This window comes from Vidua macroura, chromosome 6 (genome assembly GCF_024509145.1).
Source record: "Vidua macroura isolate BioBank_ID:100142 chromosome 6, ASM2450914v1, whole genome shotgun sequence".
Lineage (NCBI taxonomy): Eukaryota > Metazoa > Chordata > Aves > Passeriformes > Viduidae > Vidua > Vidua macroura.
The window spans coordinates 61,442,543-61,466,114 of NC_071576.1; the positions used below are offsets into that span (position 1 = coordinate 61,442,543).

A 23,572-nucleotide genomic window follows, 5' to 3' on the forward strand; every position below is an offset into this window, starting at 1 on the left:
ACACCCCGGCTCTCAGCCAGCTCCTGCCCCAGTTTTTTTCTCATGATCCTGAATGAGCCAGGCTTGGGTAAGGACGGGCTGGAGCAACACGTGCTGCCCTTGTCTGATTCCAACGGGTCTGCCCGGGCAGCTGATGGGAACTAGGACATGCCAGGGAGCGCGTCCTCCCCTTTCAGCTGCTGCAACGGCCCTGGAGCAGCTGGGGCCCGGAGCAGCCGAGCGGCCCCCGGGGCCAGCCCCGCTCCCGGGGCCTGCTCTGATCCCGGGGCCTGCTCCGATCCCGGGGCCTGCTCTGATCCCGGGGCCTGCTCCGATCCCGGGGCCTGCTCCAATCCCAGGGCCTGCTCCGATCCCGGGGCCTGCTCCGCTCCCGGGGCCTGCTCCGATCCCAGGGCCATCCCGGCTCTGGGGCCATCCCGGCTCCCGGGGCCATCCTGGCTCCCGAAGCCAGCCCGGCTCCCAAGGCCATCCTGGCTCCCGAAGCCAGCCCGGCTCCCAAGGCCATCCCGGCTCCCGGGGCCATCCCAGCTCCCAAGGCCATCCCGGCTCCCGGGGCCATCCCAGCTCCCAAGGCCATCCCGGCTCTGGGGCCATCCTGGCTACCAGGGCCATCCCTGCTCCCGGGGACATCCCGGCTCCCGGGGCCAGCTCCGGCCGCTCGCCTGGAGAGGCAGGCTGGTGGAGGCAGCCGGGAGAGGACGAGCCGTGCCCCGGGGTGCAGCAGCAGCAGCTGCTGCTCCCTGACAGGCTTCCCCAGCCCCCCGCTCCCTGTGGCACAGCCCCTTGCCATCCTTTCCTGCCCGCTCTGGGGGCTCTGCCCGCCCGCAGCCCTGCCCTGGCTCTGCCGCTCGCTCAGGGCTGGCCTCGCCACCAGGAGTCAAGGCAGGGGCCATCGGTGGCCCAGGGGCACCCATCCTCGGTGCCAGGCTTCCTCCTCACGCAAAAGAGAGTTCTGCCTCCCGAGGAGCATCCCCAGAGCTGTGGGCACACCCGGCTGTGCTGCATTCGCTGCGAGGCTAACGGGAGGCAGAGAAGCAGTGGGGAGGAAGGCTGGGCCGGCTCTCTTTCCTATCCTTGCTGTTTCAAAAAGTCCTTCCAGAGGCTCTGTGTCTGCTCTTGTGTTGGGAGGATGTTCACTGCAGGGAGCTCATCCCTGCTTGTGCAGCCAGGCCGGGCTCTGCTTTGGGAAGGTGAACATGGAAAGGTTGGCACGTCCCATCCCCACCCTCAGGCCCTCCTGCCCTGCACCATTTCACAGGTAACTTCTGCTGAGGGCCACCCACAGGAGGCTGCTGGGTGTCAACCCCTCTCTTATGTTCTTCCCATCCTGCTCTGGGTAACACAAATAAAGAGCACTTTTTTTTGTGTTGTTTTTTGGGGTTTTTGGGTTGTTTTTTTTTGTTGTTTTGGGGGGTTTTTTTGTTTTGTTTTGGTTTGGTTTTTTTGTTGGTTGTTTTTTTGTTTAGGTTTTTTGGGGGTTTTTTTTGTTCTTTTTGGTTGTTTTTTGTTCTTATTTTTTTCTTTTGCCTTGTTAAAGAACAGGGAGAAGACCTCCCTGAAGCAAACACACCAACGTTCTGAACTTCCAGGTGGAAACCACTGATGTGCCAAAATTGCAACCAGGGCTGCAGGAGTCCTGCAGGCACACCCCAATCTACGGGCAGCCTGGTGCCAGCTGCCCAGCAGCCTGAAGCACAGCTCCAAAATTAGATGAGCCTGACCATGCAGATCCCCCAGCAGCTGGACATTGGCTGCAGAGAAGTGGTGCTGCCAGAAAGCGCCTTCATAAAATGCTGTCATTTTCGGGACACCCAGAGAAAGCGCGCTAAAAGCTCTCAAACTGATAGGCATTAACGACAGGCAGGGCTTATCCAAGCAGCTAATGGGGTTTAAGTGGGATAAGCCCAGGCCGACAGTGGCAGATCCCATCGGTCAAACACCTGGACAGAAATACCTGCACCACACAGCCCCGGTGTTATTGGCTCAGCACGAACCACAAGAGGCGTGATGCAGTCCAGCAGGATTAGTGGAAACCTCCACCTGCGAGAATTTAGGGTAAGCTCCTCAGCATTTAGTCCCAGGGTAGTTTAAATAGTTTTCTTCTTAAGGAATTGGCTCCGAAAATCCCTTTGTTAAGCACTTAAGTACAGGTCGGCTCTTGGGCGCAGCCTGATGCCGGTAGCGCATCCCCGAGGGCGCTGGCTGGGAGGAGGAGTGTGCTACCTGCAGCAGCGGGCTCCCCACCGCTGCTCTCCCGGCTGGAACCTCGGCATCAGTCCCGGCTGGAGCCTCGGCATCAGTCCCGGCTGGAGCCCCTGTGCCGCTCCCGCAGCACGGACAGCACCGCAGAGAGGCTGCCCAGGAGCCTGCTCCTCTGCGCTGCCTGCCTCAAGGGCTGCTGCTCGCTTATACCTTCCCTCTGTGGCTTTTTTTTTTTTTTAATTCCCGTTCCATTTTCTTTTTTTTTTTTTTTTTTTTTTTTTTTCAGCTGCCTCAGTTTTCTGTGACGCACTTACACGGCGTCGCTTTGTCATTATAATCTACTTGTTTTCATTGTGAACCTACTCTAGCTGGACCTTTCCAAAGGAGCCGAGCTATAGGTGACAAGCTCTTCGTTTGTATACTTGGGAGTCATTTGGTCAAGTAAAGCTGCTGTATGTAAACGTCACATTCACTGCATAACAATTGGAGTGAAGTTTTTATGCGCAGGGCTTTTTATTTTCCAATCAGCAGCCCCGAGCTGGGACTTTTGGGGTAAACTGGTAGCTCTGGGCAGCTTTGAAGCATCACAAGTGGAGGGTTTTGTCTCCAGAAGATTTACTAGCAGTGATCTTTTCTTCAACCGTTTTATTAGCCTCCTTTTACATATGTATAGCAGCGAGGGGGGAAAACCTGTTGTTGGTGAAGTACAGAGCCTATTTCCCTTGTGATATTCACACACCAAAAAAAAATTTTGTGTGAAAAATTGTAGCCCTGGGCCTCCTCAAATCTTGAAATTTAGCTTAGCACCATGAGGTTTTCAAACCCTTCCAGCCTTCTCCACCCCCAACCCCCTCTTTTAAAGGTTGAAGCTGGGCTAACAAATTCAGCAGTGAGAATGGATGCCCTGCCCTTGGCTTCTTGGAGCTGCCAGAATAAATCTGGACCCCCTGGCCGAAACGTTGAAAAGTTTTCGCCCACTTAACATGGGTTTTATAATTTTAACTTGCAAGTTCTTGTTGAATCGAGCCCTGTTGCGTGGACAAATTGGACAAGAAAAGTTTAAATGTTACCACTTTGGCTTCTCCTCAAGTGGTGCTGAGCACAGATGTTTGAGGGGGCCATCATGTCCCTGTAAGAATGGGGGCTTTGTGTGCATAACCTTACAAAGGGCAGAATAGCCCTGCTTCGCTGCCAGCCACAGGATCATCCTATCTTTATGTGTTGATTTATTAGGCCAGGGATGAATGAAACCGTAATTAATATTACTGAAGCATTAGAGTCTATTTAATTTAAATGCCACTGAATATTTCACTTTCAGTTGGGAGTGACAATGTGTTCGGGACTGTTGGTGAAAGCCTCAGCCATCTGTTACCCCTACTAAGAAGGGAAGACAAGAGAGACACAGGGCAACAGAGAGCACTGAGCTTTGTGGCTTTTCCAAGCCTCCAGGATCATCACTCACCTCAAGGGCAGCCAAGAAACATTCCTGCACACTGGACCCTCAGTGTAAAGGGGAAAGGCCTGAAAGGGAATGGGGGCAGCACATCTCCCTGAAGGATGGAGAGAGGTGACAAAGGTGGAGATTCACAGTAAGTACATTTGTAAATACACACCTAAAATACGTCTGAGCGCGTGCACTGAAGTGCCGTGGCAGTGGAAAGAGGGTAGAGCAGGAAACTAGCCAACCCAGAGATGGTGTAAAAATATTTTTAAAGGGGGGAAGGGAGGGAGGATAGAGTCAAGGCAAGGTCTGACTGCTGGTTTTAATTAGCCCAAGCAGTGAGGCTCCAGTCCAGCTCCACTGGAGCAAACATCCAGGCTTTGACTTGGTGGGTATCATGATGTTGGGAGCATGAGACGTTCCCCACGAGCTGCCAAGTGATGTCCACCAATCCGAACAAAAAAAAAAAAAAAAATATGGAGGAGGAAACAAAAAGGGCAGCAGTGGAGGCAGCAGGCTCAGTCCCGGGGAAATGCTGTGGGGCATGAAATGAGCAGCCGGTGAAGCATCACCTTTGCTCCTGCAGTGCCAGAGGAGGGTCCCGGGGCTGGGAACTGGGCTGGGAGGAGTGTGCCGGGGCTGGCCCCTGCCTGGGGGACGCCGGGGAAGGACGCGGGTGGGAGGCTCCGTACTCCGTGGGATGGTAATTAGCACAGTGGGTTTTCTTATAATTGGGATCATTTGTTCTCCCAGTTTTTCTCCTGCGAACTGATTTCATGCCAGAGGGAAGCTGTGTGACTCACACCTTGCCATGCCAATTAGCTGATAAACATCAAATGTAAACAAAGATGGCCTAATTAAGACTAGTCGCCCAACCTCTACATGCATCTTGTCAAAATCCCACCAGCCTTTCACATCCAGACTTATTTTCTTGTTTGCTGGGACTAAATTAGCGGCTTTGCACAAGAGCCTCTTATCTTTGAGGGAATCTCAGAGCAGGTAATGAGGAAAATTGGGAGCTGGCCGCAGGAGCTGTGTCACCCCCCCCGCATCTCAGCAGGTGCCTCATGCCAAGGCTGAGGGCAGGGATTTGGCTGCCACTGGGTGATGCTGGAGGCTGACCCAGCAGCCACGTCCTGAGCTATTCACTCCATTCGTCTTCCTGAGTGCCGCTATCTGTACGTGAAATCTGTGATGTGTGTGTCTCCTGCTGCTCTCACCTGCTGTGAAAATTCATCAATCAGAGTGCCCGGCCCCCCGGCTCGCAGCCCGGGGAGTTATTTGCACTTTGGAGCGCAGGTGTGCGACAGCCACACATCCATCCCCCAGCAGCAGTGTTTCACACCCACTTGGCGCCGGAGCACAGCATCACACAGGTGAGCTGCGGCAGAGGAACAAGCCCAGAGAGGAATTTGAATTCCAGGAGGTATCCTAATGAAATCCATACGGTGGTTTTGTGGCGTTATAAAAACGGGACCGTCCCTCTGCACCAAGAGAAGATCCCCTGGGTCCCTGAGACTCCCGTGGCCCATCCCTGCGGCCTGTCCTGGCTTCTCACTGGCTTTGCTGTCAGGGAAGACACACCTCGGGCTTGAACCGAGTCCCTTTGCCACGCACTGAGCCCCTTTGCTGCAGTCCTACCCAGGAGGAACACAGACAGCAAGTCTCCCCCTTTGTCACTCTCTCTAATGAACTTGAACGTTGTTATAATCTCGTCCTCCTCAGCACCTTCTCCTCTTTAAGCTCAGCAGCTCCAGGTGATTGATCTGTTCCACGTAAATCCTGTTTTCCAAGCCTTTCATAATTTTCAGCACTCAACTCTGAAGGCTCTTCAAGGCTCTCTGCTGCTCCTAAAGCAAAACATCCCAATGGGAGCGTGGCACCCACCTGGCTGTGCTTCACCCCATCCCTGGTTTCACCACACTTGTCCCTCCTGCATTGCACCTTGCTCCTTCCAGCCCAAAATGGTCATCCTGGATGCCAACCCACCTCCCCTCTTTGCTTTGGGTCATCTGAGGCTGGAATTGGGTAGCACCAGTTCCAGGACAGGAGTGACAACTTAGCAGTGGCTGGTTGCAAGGCTGACCCACCAGCCCAACCCATAGCTAGCTCAAACTGGCACTGAAGGCACTGCTGCTGTCCCCTTGTCAATGGGGGCTGCAGGATCTCTCCCTCCAACCCACATTGCCCAGCCCTGTTTAAGGAAGCTTCCTGAGAAGGACTACCTTCCTGAAGTGAGAGAAAACTGGAGGCAGGGGTACCTCCATGGCTTCTCTCCACATGCCAGGACTTCCCCTGCCATAGCAAATAACTGGAGTGATTGAACATATTTTGTTCTTGACAAATCCCTATTGGTAGCTCCCCCCTGGGCCTTGTTTGATTATTTGTTCCAGCACTTTCCTGGGGTGAAAACTGGGTTGATTGCCTCGTCTAAAACTCACCAGTGACTCTTTTCCCAGTGTAAAGGCCCTCAACAAGCCCTCGCTGAAGGCTGCTGATGGCTCTGAGCTCACCTCAAGCCCTTTGCTAACCATCCCAGGCAGCTGGGGAATAACCTCTCACACCATGTCCGTGACAGCGATAAAGCATTGCTGATGCTTCTCTGCTTCCCACTAAAGATTATGGGATATAACTCAGGGAAGTGACCTGCTCTGGTTGTCTGCTTGAAGTGCTGGCTCATTTATCCACACGTGGGAGAGGGATCTGCTCCTTCCAGAGGAGGCAGCAATCAGCTGTGCCTCACCCTTCCTTTCCATGGCCAGTTCCACAGATTGTGTCGGCATCCCTGGGAATGACCAGGTTCAGTGGAAGGAAAGGTGAAGGAATGCAGGAAAGGCAGGCATAGTGCAGGTGTAAAGGATGGCCAGTGAGAGCCTGTCAGCAGCATTTCCTTCCCAACCCCCCTGGAGCTGGGAGGTGCTCCAGAAAGGAGCTCAGACTCTCCCCATCAGGCTGGGAAGTAGGACTGGGTGCATCACTCTTTGGAGGGGAGGAATGGGGTGCATTTCCACACAACAATTAGGAGTAATTCTGACGTCATTTATTCAAAGAACCTTATGGCCAAAGCTTCAAATCTTTGAAAGGTATGTGCCTCACAAATTATACAAATGCTGGGTAGCCAGGAAGGATGTGCTGGTACCTGGCTGGAGGAGTGAGTGAAGGAGCTTCACACAAAACTGCTGGTGTCCCAGTCAGTGCAAACACACAGAAAATCAAGCAGGGAAATCCAGGTTGTGATGCCTTGTGAAGGCTGACCTAGAACAGAGAGTAGACAGAGCTAAAGAATAAAGCAGGGATTCATTAAAAGGCCTCAATGGATCCACTTTGAGCAGCACAAGAACCCAGCCAGGGCTGCACCCCGGATGAACCACAATGGTCACAAAAAATAGACCACCAGTCATGGGGTCTCTCACTTTGATCAGCTCTGCTCCATTTGCACCTTGCAGTTCATTGTTCCATTCCAGCTTTAGCCCAGGCACTCCCATCCTGCTTGTTTTTCTCTCTCCAGCCCACGCTGTTTGTGCTCCTGGGCCTGAGCTTTGGATCATTTGTCCTTGGTGCCCAGCTGGAGCAGGAATTGTTTTGTCTCTGTGCAGAGAGCTCCCCATCCCCTCATGTGAAGCTCAGAAGTGCACACTGGAGCAGCACAGAATGTGAAAAATAGAAAAGCTGAAACCATGCACTAGCAGCATGGGTGTACTCACAGCTCACATCCAGCTTACAGCACAGCAGTGAAGGTGTGAAGATACCTCAACTGTTTTAATGGCTAAGTCATCTAATACATACTAAAAAAACATTTCATGGCCGTTCAACAGTCTGGTGGGGTTCTGGGGAAGAGGGTTTTCAATAACATGTAAAGCAGGCCCTTATCAGTGTCAGCAGGAAGTTTTTGCATTTCATGAAGTTACTATTGTCTAAAAGCATTTTGAAGAGAGTTTAGCAGCTAGCCAGCAAAGTGACATAATTATGCCAGATGACAAAGCGTTTCCCGTGTTCGAGTTTCTCCGCTGGCAGGGCTCAAAACAACGTGGAGCCTCACAACTTTTTAAATTCCAGTCAGATCCTGCACGCTCTCCCCACTGGCCTCCAGCTGACTCATCCTTTTTAGAATATTTCTTTTCATTACTGTGTCTGTAGGCTGCACATCCCGGAGCTGGAGCCAGACCAAGCTGGTGCTAGCCAGTGTGGTGAACCAGCGTTTCTCCATGGTGGTCTCATCAGCTTCTACTGAATTTCAGCTTTCTCTGAAAAGGAAAGGGAGAAAACAATCAAGCTCTCTAGGGAGGAGGAGCAAGCTCTGTGACTGTGGCCCCATGGAGGACTGCTTCGAGGACAGGGTAGGGGAAGAAGAGCACTGGGAAAGTGTGGTTGAACCACAGAGGGGACCTGCAGCAGTTCCCAATGCCAGCGTCACCTGTGGGAGCTGTGGGTGTCTCCCTGTCCCCACCTGCACACCCAGGGCAGATGGCACGGGGGCACTGGAGGGGAGATGACCCACACAAGTGTACAAATGAAGCTGCTGCAAGGGTGAAGTGACCTAGAGCTCCCTGGAGCATCCCTTCCCCAAGGTCCCACAACAGCAGAACCCCTCAGGCACAGCAGCATCCACCTCCTGAGGCTACAGTCCCTGTGCCTGCCCTGCCTGGCACAGCTGCCACATGCCAAGTGGCCCTTTCTCTGCGTGAGAACCAAAGGGAAAAGGATGCTCATCAGCCAGAAAAGGACCATGTAAGTAGAAATGGAAGATTTCCAGCTCCTAAAGAGCTACCAGTGAGCATTACCAAAGTGGCGTTAAAGAACACTTTGAAGTACAGCTCATGAGTTTAAAAAAAAAAAAATGCATTTGGGGGATAAATCCATATCTCATTCCAAAGAAACAAACCAAGCTGCATTTTACTAAATATAGACACGTAAGGCACAGCAAAACTCATCAAAACTCTCAATCATATCTCCCGAGGAGATGTGTTGTGACAGGAGACCGGCAGCACCATGGAAATAAGGGCTCGGTATCCCAGGACTTACACGCACGAGTTACCTCCGTGGTGTAAGCAAAGCCACTGGATCAAACACTCACAGGACTGCACCCCTCACAGCTCCCAGCAGGTCACCAGAGGGTGGCCCAGGCTCCCAGCCCTTCCTCTGTGTCTCTCCAGAGCTCGGCTTTTCCGTCACCGGGGATCAAGCAGAAAAGTAACGCTGGGAAAAAAAAAAAAAAAAAAAAAAGCTTTATTGATTTGGTTATTCGAAATGATCCCCTCTGCAGCACAGTTTACACTAAGCCTCCAAATCTGACATCTCTTTGAAAGCTCTCTTAATATATCCAATTATAGATTTTCAGCAACTTTGTGGAATGTCGGCTTTCCCGGCGACTGACCCCGGAAAACACCATTGAAATCAGGAGGGATTTTGCTATTGAGCTCAGTGGGGGAGGATCAGGTCCTACATAATTTTATTGTCAGCAATGATGACCTCCCTTCACAAATGAAGAATGCCCATCCTGAACTGTGGCCTTCAGAACGTAAACCATTTATTTTTATAGCTGGATCCTTCCCCAAGTGGGATATTTTGTGCATGGTTAACTTATCCCAGGGCTTTAAATGCTTGCCAAGTGGCTTTAATAGCAGGATGTTGTTTAAAAAGATTGGGAAGGATTGTGGGCAGTAATAGAGATAATTGCCAAGGAGAGATAAATGAATCTTCAATCTCAAACCAACTTGGCTTTATCACTGGGTCAGGAGGGAAGATCCAGAAAAATCCCCTGTCTAAGACCAAATGTGTAATGATAGTTTGGGATTTAGGGAAGTTGGCAGCCATCGAGATTTTTTGATAAAAACATCTTTGGAGGCTCAATACAGGTTTGCAGTTCCATATAAAGGCATGAAATCCCCTTTTCACTCCGGGGATTTGGCATTGTGAAATAAAAAAAAGCTGGAGGTGAATTTCTGGGAGAGGAGCAGACATCCTGAACGAGGAGCTTGGCAGGTGGCACCAGAGGAGGGGAACGGCACCTGAAGGGGCTGAGCACAGATCCAAGCAGGTCAGGAATGTTTTGGAGGACACAGGTCACCTGCAAGGGGTACAGGTGTCCCCAGGATGTCCCTCAGTGCCACCCCACAGCCCCCCCTCAGCTGCCCTTTAGCCCCTGGAGCAGCTGGGAGAGGATGATGCATGCCAGACCCAGAGCTTCCCTCTCTGCCTTGGAAATAGCAGAGAAAGCATATCCAGGACACACTGAAGTGTATTTATTTATTCATTCATTCACCAGGGAGGGGAGGAGGTTGGAAGCCAACCGTTTTAATGAGGAATTATCTTACCTTACCGTGCAAAATAAGGTACTGCATGACGCAGCAGCTTCTCAGGTCAACCTTTTTAAAAATGAATGGCCAAACAAATAGCGTTGAACAGGGGCAAAAAACCAAGGAGTGACTTCAGGCAGGTCTCTCCTGCCAGGATTTGGGGGCTTTGAGTGGAGTGTCAGCTTTTCTCCCTCTCTTTCCCTGCCTGCTGCCAGACAGTGCCCCAGGCTGTGGGACCCTCGCTGCTCCCTGAAATCCAGGCTACCCAAGGTGACTCCTGCAAACACTCACGTGGCTTTTAAAAGAATGGGGAAAAAGCATTTTTGAGAGAGATGACTTATTTTTAAGCAAAGGTCTTACCCAACCTGGAAGCAGGGGGGACTTCTGGGATGTAATCAGTCCATGTGGAGCACTCATGGGGCTTTCATGAGAGTGGAGAAGGCCTTTTAGTGAATTATAAGTTATTTTTCAGCAAAGACCTTTCCCAGCTCAGGGTAGGGCTTTTCCCAGTTATCCTCTTACCAGTTTACTTTTCTCCTTTCCAAAGCCTATATTCCCAGCTATGGGAAATAGCATGGAGGAAACCCAGAAGTATTGTACAAGGAAAAGCCTGACAAAATGATTTCTCTCATTGTGATCTGAACAGGAAACAGTGACCCAATCTTTCCCAAAAGCAATATTTAAAAAAGGCAGAGCAATGTGACACGAGCAATACAGAATGGGACACCTTTGGATTGGAGAGTCACTGTTTCAAACCACCCAGCTACTTCCCACATTTGCAATGGCAAGCATGAGTTGGATTAAAGCTGTGGAAGAGGTGGATGGTTTGTTATGACAAATTTTCCTGTGTAAGTAAGGTCCAGGAGGAGTGTTGCTCTTGTGAGATTCACAAAAAAAAAAAAACCAAAAAACAAACAAAAACACCACAAAAACCAGTTCAAAAACAAGGTATGAAATAAAACTGGGGCAGAACCATCCCAAGCCATGAAAACCAAATCCCCTGCCAGTGAGCGCAGCTGCGTTACCCCGAAGGAGAGGCTCCTTGCTGCTGTGGGAACTGCAGCCTGGAATTCCCAGCTCAGGGATTTGCATTTCCAGGCTCTTAGCCCTTCTCAGGGGAAGGGGTGCAGCCTCCCCAGCCGGCAGGCCCTCAGCTAAACTCGCCACTGCCTGGGGCTCCTGTTCACAGCCCGCTTGCCTTTACCGTGGACATGCTCACACTTGGCGGCATTATTCGGAGCTCTGGCTCTGATGATCATATTTTTTATATGGCTGACACCCAGACCTGCTTGCCTATTCCTGTGGATTCCCGTGAAGTGCTGTCATGGCTTATTACCTGTCTATCTGCCTTCAAGCCTGGGTGACTTTTAATTTTTTTCTGAAGCTTAATGCTGGGAAAACAGAATCGTTTCAGATTGGTTCGGTTCACCTCCTTGGATGTGGGGATTTATGGTGTATAATACTGTAGCACACACAGCTTAGGAGCTGGTTTCCCAGCAAGGCTCTTAAAAATGGGCTTATTTTATCTGAATTAAACCTTTTCGGGAGGTGAAAAGGTATCAGCAAGAAGGGAGAAGAGAGAATATCTTCACAGGATTTCGGAAACTTCCGCAGCCTCTGCTCCGTGTTGTTTTCCAGGTTGAGGAGCCCTTGTTCATGCCTCAGCCTAATCCAGAGTTGTGTGTTGGAGCTCAGTGATAATTGGAAACTCTTCTCACTCCAGCATTTTCAGCTGTTGTAAAAGTCTGCAGCTAATGTCATAACAAGAATTAAACTGTCTCATCATATTACACCCGTCTTAGCTGACTTCGCTGGCTATTAAGGTGACAGCACATTGATTTAGAATTTGTGTTAATTGTTTACCCCTTCTTGCAGAGGCTTTCTTGGGGGTTTTGTAGCAACCTGCAGGCCTAGCTGTAGCTGCAGATTATCTTTGTGTTCAGCATTATGTGGGCTTAAAAAAATGTCCTTTGTCTGGATCACACCACCTAATTCCTCAGCCCGTGGATTTCTTTGGCACGTATATTCCCTGCATGGGTCACTTCTAAAAACAAGGTAGGCAGGAGGGCATGGCTGGCCTTGATCTCACAAGACTTTAAGAGGACTTTTTTCCCCTTCTCTGATATTTATTTATATTTTCTGTTTTCCATTTTCCTGCCTACTAATATCAGGGCTGGGTTTTTTTTAGGATAAAGGTATCATTCTGCCTACAAATCCTTTCACTTTATTTTAGTAGAGAAACCAGTACCCACCAAAACAGACCTTACAGCCCATCATCCTCAGGCCTCCACTTTTGGGTTGAAGAAATCAATCCCCATGTAAGCCCGTGGTAACAAACTTTTTATCTAGAGCTGGGAATGAAAATTGCTTTGTGCCATATGCTGTCTCTCTGGCACAAAATGAGCATCACCTCAACTGGAATTTGGTATGCTCTGTGATTGCAAGGAGACATTCTCTTTCTTTTCTGTGATCTAGTTCTTCAAATCCATAATCAGTGTATTTCTCCATAGATACTTGAAAAAAAGTCATCCTTTTTTTTTCCTCCAAGACTGTGAGCTTTTTTCACCCCCTTCACTGCGGGCTGAGACATTTCTCAGTGTCTGCTCCCCTTTGTTGTGTTTTCTGTCACTGGACTGGAGCAGCTACTGAATGGGAAATGGGAAGATGTAAGCTTGCCTTAACAAAAAAAAAAATTCTTATTTAAGGGTAAAAGTTAAGGAATCAAGTAAATAATAAATATTTATTTCTGGGACCAAAATGCCATTGACATCACCAACTGGTTTTTGTCCCAGATGTCCACGGCTTTGGAGCAGAGCTCGGGCTCATTCTTGGAACGGGACCTTAGCTAATGAACGTCTTCCTAAGGAGACCCACACTGCCTTCCCCTGGCAAAAAGTGCTAATCTCACAACCAGCCTTTCCCTCGCCCCATCTCCCACTAGGTCTTTTTGTGCTTTTTAGTCAGAAAAAAAAGAAAAAAAAAAGAGCTTGTGCATGAGCTGCAACCGGAATTCGCAATTCTCCAGCGGCCGGTACACTTTGCACGGTTTATAGCTTATTAACACGATCGTGAGTTGCAAAACTATTCCCGGTTATTTGAGTTCCCAGCGTTTATTCCTGGGGAAAACCAAAGCCTCCCAGCTGTCGTTAGAGAGCCCTTCATTAGCAAACAGCATTCAGTATTTATATTTTGAGCAGCAAGTGCCGCTCGCTCGCATGAATAAAGGATGTGCTCTGCCAGGCTGGCTGCTCCGGCCCGGGCCAGCCGCGGCACCGCCGGGATGCGCCGGGAGCACGGCAGGGATGAGCTCCAGCAGCTCCGCAACAAGTGCGGGCTCAGAGCAGCCCCACGGGGCTCTCTGTACCCAACGCGAGCTTTTCCGCCTCCGCCTCGCTCGCTGCGCCCTGCCCGCGCTTCCAAAGCCTTTTGTTTTGCCCCTGTTTTGATGAACTTCTCTCCCTTTGATGTTCATCTGGAGTTTAACAGCGATAAAAGGCGCACAATGGTGAGATTGTGGAAGGGGAAAAGGTGCTGCGAGAGCACAATGCGGTGCATTATCCCCTGGCTCCCCTGTGCCGCTCGCTTGGCAGGCGGCAGCGGGAGCGAGCCAGGGTGACAGCCCGGGCTCCATCCTGGGCCAGGGTGACAGCCCAGGCTCCATCCTGGGCCAGGGTGACAGCCCGGGCTCCATCCTGGGCCAGGGTGACAGCCCAGGCTCCATCCTGGGCCAGGGTGACAGCCCGGGCTCCATCCTGGGCCAAGGTGACAGCCTGGGCTCCATCCTGGGCCAGGGTGACAGCCCGGGCTCCATCCTGGGCCAAGGTGACAGCCCGGGCTCCATCCTGGGCCAGGGTGACAAGCCCGGGCTCCATCCCGAGCCAAGGTTCCATCCTGGGTTCCATCCCGGGCTCCATCCCGAGCCAGGGTGACAGCCTGGGGTCCATCCCGGACCAGGGTGACAACCCGGGCTCCATCCCGGGCTCCATCGCAGGCTCCATCCCAGGCCACGGCTCCATCCCAGGCTCCATCCCAGGCTCCATCCCGGGCCAGAGTGACAGCCTGGGCTCCCGCCACAGCAACACCGTCCCGGGCTCGGGCCAGAGCACCAGGAACAGCCAGGACTCGCTGCTGCCAGCACCCAGCCCGTGGCACCCACAGCAGGCTCAGTCCCGGTTTTGGCCATCCCAGCCTCAGGGAGCAATGGGCAGCCCGGGTTTGTGGCACCAGGTGAGCAGGACGCATCCCAACTCCCTCAGCGCACATCAGCATCCCACACCAGCATCCCAGGTCAGCAATTCCCACTCCTCCTCTAGCACAGGAAGCTCAGAGTCTGAGGACACCCCTGTGAAGCCACGGGATGCTCCCAGGGCCAGGTTGTTCCAGGCTGCCCCTGGCTCACACAGGTGTCAAGAGGCAGGTGGTGCCTGCTGCGGTTTGGGGTCTGGGCTCCCAGGGTCAGCCGTGGGCTTTCCTTCAGATACGCATTTCCAGTCTATGACTGGAAAAGAAATCCCCAAAAGTGGAGACAGGGAACCCCTAAATGTGCTGTTTTTACCGTCTTGCCACAATTTTATGAAAGGCACTTTCACAGCAGCCACCACGGCCAGTTGTGACAGTGTCATGTCCCCAGGCCAGCGCCCCTTTCCCCCCGCCCAGACCCTCTGCAGGTTTGAACCTGCAGCCCCATGGCCTAGATATTTATTTACAAATTATTTGTGCATATCAATTCCTGGCACCACCCTCTCGTTCCCCATCTGGTGACACCTCCAAGCAGCTAAGGCTGGTGCCACCTGCTCAGATGTCACCTTGCAGAGGTGCCCCGGAGCACCCAGGAACTCGCAGGGAAAGGGCAGTGCCCAGGCTGCACCCCTGTGCCCCTGGGGGCTGGCAGGTGACCTAGGGGCACCTCCATGACTCTGGTATGGCTCCTTCCCCCTCCCAGCCCCAGCCCTGCCCCTGGGCAGCTGCTGCTCTCAGCCACGCCATGGCACATGCCAGCCCTGGTTATATCCTGGCACCTGCCAGCCCTGGTCACACCCTGTCCCCCAAGGCTGGCTTGTGACTTCTGTCCCCTCCCAGGCTGGGCACATCCCCAGAGCCACCTTGCACCCCAGACCCCGCCTCGCTCACCACAACCCAAAGCCCTGGCAGAAGGCACAGGGTATTTTTGGGGGGGTATTTTTGTGCAGCACCGACGCAGAAAACCATTTTCTGTGAAGCTCCTGGTAGCATTTGGCATCCTGAACCAGACCTGGGCCCCGGGCACCTTTTCCCGGGATGCCTGGGGTGGCTCCTGCTGTTCAAGAGCAGATCTGGGATTGTTGGAACCCAAGGTGTCCCTCAGACACTCTTGGATGTTCCGGGTCCAGGGCAGAAGCCTCTGAGACCCTGGCAGGCAGCCAGAAACCCCTGTGGTTTTGAGTTTGACCCATAGAACCATTTACCAACCTTGCAGGGAGAACAAGAAATCACAAAAGTTTAGATATTATAATAGAAGTAATCACAAAGTGAAAGGAAGGATTTTTGAGTGCTGTACAGGGGGGTTTTAGGCCTTGTACAGAGGGGTCTGAGTTTTGTACATGGGGGTCAGAGGTTCTAAGATGGAGGGATTTGGGCGTGCCCTGTCCTCCTTCTTTCTCCTTCCTATTCCTCATGTTCTTGGTGGTGTTGGCACTCACAGATTGGTTTAGAGTAGAAAGCCACTGTTCAGTATAGGTGATAGGCATTGGGGAAAAACTATAAACATTTAATAGGTGATGTGTGATATAAAAGATGGCACCAGCCCCTTGGGAGGGAGAGATGAAGACGAAGGGAGAGAGAGAGACGCAGAGGGAGAAGGAGTCAGGGACAATGCCAGGGAGTCTGTGTGCCTTGAGATTATTGCAATAAACTGCCTTGAGACCACACGACTGAAGACTGCTGAGCCTTTCTTTGAAGGCACGGGTTGGAGGAGAGACTTTACCACCTCCCGGGGTCACCCCAGTCTGGGGGAGACTCCGGCATGGGATGGCATTGCAAGGGCCCTGTGTGCAGACAGCCCCCTGTGCAAAACAGGGACAGAGTCCTGCTGAACCCATGTGTCATCTCCCTGCTCCTTCCACGGCCTCTGCCACCAGCAGCTGTCTCTGAGTCGGTGCTTTTTTAAAGCAAATTGCACATAGAGCTAATGGAAATATCATTTCTCACCTGGGAACGGGTTTGAGGGTTTTTAAATATCCTTTGAGTTGCCGAGTTATGGGATTGCTCATTTCCTGTATTTTTGCTGAGATTTTTAACCATGTCTTATGGCATCTGCATTCACTGCTGGTCTGACCTACTTAGTGAAGTCAAAGATCCTGGAGATTAAGCTGAGCAATCCACTTCAATGCATACTTATAATTTCAGGGTCCTGCCAGAATGCATTCGTTTCTAATAATAACTTCTTGTTATAAATTTGTTGTAAATTTGCGTTAAAAAAAAAAAAAAAAACCTTATCTGCAAAATAAAATCATTTTGCTTGCCTGAGAAGGCGAAATCTGTGAGCTCAAATAGCTGAACTTGCTATGAAACGTGCACAAGGATTTTTAACAGCACTGCTTATGAACCAACACTAATATCCACCAGTGTGTACCATGGTGTGACAGTCCCTGTAAAACTTAGTTTAACTGCAGTGAAAAAAATGTCTTTTTTATTTTTTTTTACTAATGCTTTGCTGCATCCCCATTTCAAAGCCAGAAAAAAGCAAACAAGTTGTAGGAGACTTTCTCTTGCAAAATGAATTTGTCAAGCTCTCTGCATTTTGCTGAAGTGTAAGAAACTCAGATAAAAGTGATCCTAAAGTTAGGAACTTGGTTTCAGGGCAGGGGCTGGTGGGGATTTCTGTGCTTGCATTGACTCTTCCTAAAGTTGGAGGTGTGGGTAGATTTTCTTGTTGTTAGAGGAAAAAATTTGTGACTCTAAGATCTCAAGGACTGATTCCCTCTCCTATTGCACTGTGCAGCTCATATTTTGATAATATTCTGCAGATACAAGGGAAAATAGGAGATCACTTGCAATTTTGAGATAGCATCTGGTCTCTTTCTCCATTACACTTTTATATAATATATGGTATTTTAAATGTATATATAGATATAAATTGCCATTATATATAATATATAATATATAATATATAATATATAATATATAATATATAATATATAATATATTATATATTATATATTATATATTATATGTTATATGTTATATATTATGTATTATATATGTATATATTTATATATACATATAATTATAAATATAAATATAAATATAAATATAAATATATTATATATAGATATAGATATAGATATAGATATAGATATAGATAGATATAAATTATTCCTATAGATATAAATAAAAACTTAGCAGCTTGCAAGAGCAAACAGACCCTGATCCAGAGCCTCTTCCCACGCCTGGGCACAAAATCTCTGAAAATTGGGCACGAGAATTTCAAGCAGGTCCTGGACACTGAATATTTACAAACACCTTCTTGCTTTGATTGAAAGAAAAAAAATGTTTGGAGTGCAATGTTGTGTTTTCCTGTGTTTGATGCCTTGGTTTGTGCTCAGGAGAGTACAGCTGTGCTATTTAACACTGCATTTTTCTAGCTTTAAATCCATATTTTGAACCCACCACCGAAGATCCTTTCAGGATGACTGTTAATGGCTGGGAAGCAGCTGATGCCAGAGTAATATTTTTCTGTGTTTTTACCATTTTTGCACATGCTGGAAGAGGGTTTTTTTTTGCTATGTCTGAGCAGTACTGAAGCAGCCTAAATAATCTGCTGTTATCACCCAGCTTCTGCTTGCACGTCCAGTTTCCAGTGACCCCCCAGACACAGGTGCTCTGCCACCACACCAGCTCTCAATATACCTGAGGATGTCTGTGGATATGCCTTGCTGGGCAATAAAACATAATTAAAAGTGTGCAAAATGAGTGCGTGCAGTGTTTTATTCCTGGAGGTAAAATCCACTTAGTAAAACTCCAGTGTTCTACTGCGTGAGAGGGATTTGTGCTCAGAAATGCACCTCTGCAGTTTTTTCAACGAATTTCCTCAGGTGATTGATTTATAGGTGGCTGAATAGTGGTAAAATACAGAGTGCACACAATCAACACCAATCACTAATATTAAGCAAGTGCTGGATACTCAGCGAATCTTTATGACTTTGGAGTATCTCTTATTAGTAAAATAAAATTATTTTGTGCAACACAAGACCAAAGCCATTTGCAAAGCAGCACATCAAGCCTAAGCATGTCCAATTTATTTCTGAGCTCTCTAATGCAAGGGTGTGCTGCTCTGTTGTTACCATAACCGTATATTCATTAGTTTTTTTCCTTAACCAAAAATCAGTTCCACTCCTGGATGTTGCTTTAAAAGTAAGCCCAGACCCCTGAGCCTGTAAAGATTTGGGGAAATGCAGAACCCCAGGAAATCCCTTGCAGAAGCAGATGAGGAATATTTCTAGGAGAGGGGTTTGTAGAAGGCTCCCTCAAGGACCATGGCCACACTCCAGCAAACATTGTCTGCACCAGGGATAAATTACAAGAGAAATGGCCCAAAAGCCTGGCTGGGCCATCCTTGAAAACTGGGGGTTTGGTGCCACAACCTCAGGCACTTCATGCCCAGAATGAGCCAGGCTGGATTTGTGGGAGCCCTGAGGAAGTGCCAGGCTGGAGGGCTGAACATGGCTCTGTTTTTGTTCCCTTTGTGTCTTTTGTGTGATTTGGGGCTCTGGAAAGTTTCCTACGTTCCAGGGAGCTTTCCTTGCCGTGTAGGGAAGGGCAAGTCACACAAACTGGAGCTGGCTTCTGTGGCTGCTCCCTCCTGCTAGACAGCATATTTCTGTCTGTGTTTGACTGCGTTTTTCTACCCCATCTCCTTCTGCTCTACATGATCTGTCAATATTGGGTTTCTTCTCATTACACTTTACTCTCTCTTAACGTCTATTCTTCCTCACTGATGGTTCCTCCCTTTACCATGGCTTTTTCCACTGCTTTGCTTTGACTCAAAATGAAACGGCCAGAGTGGCATTTAAAAGTAGTGCATTTGGTTCTGTCTATTCACTATGAAGCACACTGTTTGTATCAGCTTCTTTCTTTGGGTATTTTTAAGGAGAATGCAATATTCCCTTAACTTTAGCTCCTTTTTTTTATCTCGCTTCAGGCGTAGGCTCCAAGAGATGTGCATGCAACACAGATGCTTAATTTACTCCTCCAAATATGCAAAGAACATGGCTCTGTGCAATAAACATCCCTAAGAGCATGGCTGAAGACCAGGAAAATGAATTGATAAAGCTGCTGTAAGTTCCTTTATTATCTAAGAATTTCAACACCTACTGATACATCTGGTCTTCCATTGCACCCTCATGAATTTAACACACTTATTTATGGATGCAAGCTGTGTGCGTGTGCACAAACAGTGCAGCAGATTCTGAAACAACCATCTGAGGATGTTATGGCTGTCAGTCAAAATCAGAGAGTAAAAGGGAGATTTTTGTTTGAATAGGGGGATTCAGAATGTGACTCATAGACAAATCACGCGGGATACAGGGACTTCATGAAAAAAAAAACCCTTAGAAAAACACCCTATTGTCTGTAAAACCTGGACATGCAAGTGCAGAATCTGCAGTATCTGAGTCGTAGCTCTTCCCTGTTACCTGCAGACTGTGGGTAAAATAAGTGACATCTGCAGAAAAGCAGCAGACAGGAAAAGGGAAGGGCAGTGGGTAAACTCCATCGGCCTCGGGGACACTGAGCATTCTCCTGCACATCTTTAGTCTCTGATTTTTACATCTAGGTGTAAATCTGGCTTTGGCACACTCCTGCCATCATGGTCAGCATTAATCTTGTATTAATAAATCAATTAATCAAATAAATCAGTAGGTCTGACGTGTGTAGCACTTGCCCACTGCTCTGCATCCTCTAACTCTGTAATTAACAATATCTGACCTACAAGAAATTTATACCCAGGCCACAACCCCTTTACTCCTGACCTCCCACTATTACTGGTAAAGTCCTACAGCTCATAAAAGGTAACATAAACTATTAGAGTTCGGATCTTTTAATGTCCCAGTAGTCCCACTAATCTGACTGTTCAGGGATTTCTCACATCACACTATTTACTATTAGCTGGAGATCTGGGTGGTGAAAAAGCAGCACCAAATACTAGAAATGCACATCTCCAGGGAAGACCATCTCCGTGTCTCCACACACACAGAGTCTCACATATATGTACACGTCTCTGCACGCCAGTGCTTGAATCAGCAATGTACTGTGGCTATTGCAAAAATGTGCAGCACAGCAATATCCTAATCAAATGTATGCTCAGACGTGTGCCAGGAGGCAGCAGCAATTCACAGCCCATCAAATGCCTTGGCTTTGGCTTCCTTAAGAAGCGTTTCCCACACCAGAAAATGCAATTACTGCTCCACTGTGCCTTCCCACATGGAGATCCAAAATGCTTCAGTAAATGAAGCAACCTATCAATACTTTATCTATTGCAGATGAGACGTCTACAGATAAGGATCAGCGTAATCCAGCCATTGATTTTAGGATTGCCAGTCCTCCAAGGACTGTGACAAATCTATACATCATCCCTGAGTGGCAGGGTTTGCTTTTGGATTTGTGATTTTATTGGGGAAACCGTGTAAGAGTCAATGCAAGCAAAGGGAGCTTTGCTGCTGCCCAGCTGGGCAGGCTCAGCTCCATGTGTGGGTCCTTCCAAACCCAACTGTGGTGCACACCACTAATTAGCAGCCAGACAATTGCAGACACACCAACGTTTTCATTGTTTTTTTTTTTTTTCTTTTTCCTAAGACAAGAAAAGGCAAACTGTTTCAATATTTGTCAGCTTTCCTGCTTTGCTCCAAATTTTCCTTGCTTTGGAATCCACTTGTATTGCACAAGCTTAGCTGCCATTCCTGGTGGGGTTTGGTGACCTGGGGATGTGGAGGAAGCATTTGGCTCTCAGTGCCAATCAGTAAATCTTGTTTGTAAGAATGGACATCCAGAAAAATTCCTGTCCTGATGGATCTTTATCTGGAATTTACATGTGTGCCTCATCCCTTTGACATGCTTGCCCCAAAGCAGGTTATAAAGAGAGAAATTTGCCCTTGTAACAGAAAGAGATTCTGTTTCTGAGAGACACAGGAATCTGAGGGGCCATGTCTGTAGGTGTGTGAATGCACACACTCAGGGTCCTTCAAATGTACACACCCACACGGTGTTTTGTGCAAATCCACCTCAGTGCACTGCAGATGTTTACCAGCAAAGGTTTGCAACTCACTGGATCAGAACAACTGAGCTATTTGCTAAAGGAAATAGGGAGAAATCCCTAATAATAACTCCAACTTCTCAGTTTTTAACTAATCAGGAAACAAAAAAAAAAAAAAATAGGAGTATGAAGAAATGTTCAGATTTCAGCTAGTCCATAAGATTTAATGCACACACAGAGACCAGGGAGGTATTTGGGTATTACATGGAAAACCATGTAATAGATATGACCTGGAGTTCCTGGGAATTCCCAGAAAAACCCTGAATATTGTCATCAGGGGCTATTTCTGTCATCCCAAACGACACAGCAGCTTCAAGCTTGCCCCACTTATTGTAAGAAGAATGTATCAGTATATATTCTTCCTTTGCCCAAATTTTCATCTGTTCCCAAACCCAGCTGGAAATAACCTGCTGGTGGAGGTGCAGAATGGGCAGTTTTCTGGCCTCCAAGTAAAGCCTGTGGAATCTGACCCACCACAAATGAATTTGCTACCACTGAGCAAGTTGTGCCCTGAGCACAATGTGACTCACATAAACATCTAACAGGGACTGAACTACAAAATATTACACCTGAAAAACGTGGCACTGCCATGCCCAGGAAAGTAATTGTCAGTGCTTTTTGTAAGCGTTAAGTTTGCTTCTGTTCTGCTTGGAGTGAGTATTTTTTCACCCTTTGTTTGCTAGGGCAATATGTAATCGAGACAACCTGCCTCTAAAACTGGAGAAAAACCACAATATTCCATGTAGACACGTTTTAAAAACATGGCTTCATGTGTCAGCCCTACAGGAGGATTTTCTGGTCCCTGAGACTGACCTGCAGGGCTGGGCTTGCCTGCTGAGAATCACACAGACATTCCCAGCTCATGACCCTCCACAGACAACATCAGCTCAGAGAAACTCCAAGGAATAAGCTCCAAAAACATTATTGCATCTACTCCACACCTCTGGAACTGCGAGTTTATGCTCCATCACTGCTGCATGAGACAGGATTCTCACGTGGATAGCGACCACGCTGCGAGAGGCACTGTTAAAGACACAGAATCCTCACACACTTCAGCTGCTCTCTGCTTCCAGCCCCTACCCAGTGCACCAGGCAGAAACCCAGAAACACGAAATTAATTCAGAAAACTGCGCATTCTCCGCACTAAATAGCTGTAAGAACTCTCATTTTTCAAGAAATATTTTAGGCCATAACAGGGAGAAAAATGTGCTTAGTGTAGATGGCAAAAGAAGAACAGAGAGGAAAGCTGCGCTGTTCAGTTATTGACATAAACATCACCGTGCACTGGATGAGCTGTGGTTTCAGCCCAGTGACCACATCACGTGGACCTGGGAATTTGTCCATCCCATCACCCAGCCTTGGATCAGACCTGTGAAAGCCAGGGCTGTATGTATGGCTTTAGCTTTATAGCTGGCAAGCCTTGCAGCTCAGACTAAAGCACGCCTCACTTGCTTACTTGCTGTGTAAACAAGTGCAGACCACGTCACCAAAAGGGCTCTGAGATTTACCCAGCAGATCAGGGAAACATCTGTAGTCTTTCACATATTTCACAAAGAAACATTTGTTTGGTAACATGTTGCATCCTTTCTGAATGGAGACACATGGGGCCATGGGCAGAGCAATTAAATCACACAAAAATTATTATAAAAAAAAATCTAGATTCTATTTTTGCACTGTCTATATAGCATATAAATATATTCTGGATTTGGGTTCATTTAAAGATGTATTTTATATATGTAGAATATAAATATAGATATAAATATGTGAAATTAATATATATTAATATATTTAAGTTCATCTATATCCCATCTGGTCTAAAAGCACTATTGCAATTCGGGGCAGAAGGGGTTTTTTGCTGATATGCAAACACCTTCGAAAAGTTCTATATAAATAAGCAGTAGGAGCTTTTCGGGAGTTTCTGTGATCTTACATTCACCATTTACCTTTTTTACACAGGTTTTTCTGGATAACACATGGAATTTTTAAACGTGAAATTACTCTCCTTTCGGATTACAGGATTTTGTCATCAGGGCCACTTCCAGGAAGTGGGAGGTGATAGCAAAACACGGGGCTAAAATTACGAATAGAGGAGCATTACCGTTTGCCCATTTTGAAATGAAATGAGAGTGTAGGAGCTGCCACGTGCTGCCCACGGGCTCGTGGTGTGGCCATACCTACTGACACTGGGCAATCCTAAATCACAGCGGCGTTACTGGGAGCCCTGGGTCAGCTGCTTGAGAGCCATTCAGAGAGGTCTGTCCAAGTCAGTCCCCTCCTGACACCACAAGAGGCCACGAGAACCTGCTCCCCTTTCCTCCACCCCACGCGGGAGGAAATCCAGCAGTG

The 23,572-nt window shown here is 48.5% G+C and overlaps 1 long non-coding RNA gene across 1 annotated transcript; it reads left to right on the forward strand.

Annotated features, from left to right (window-relative positions):
* The first annotated feature begins 1,542 nt into the window (after positions 1–1,542).
* LOC128809144 (uncharacterized) lies at positions 1,543–23,355 on the forward strand. Its single transcript, XR_008437632.1, has 5 exons — positions 1,543–2,055; positions 3,521–3,791; positions 12,128–12,257; positions 19,118–19,253; positions 23,183–23,355. It is a non-coding gene; the product is annotated as an uncharacterized LOC128809144 (long non-coding RNA).
* Positions 23,356–23,572: the final 217 nt, after the last annotated feature.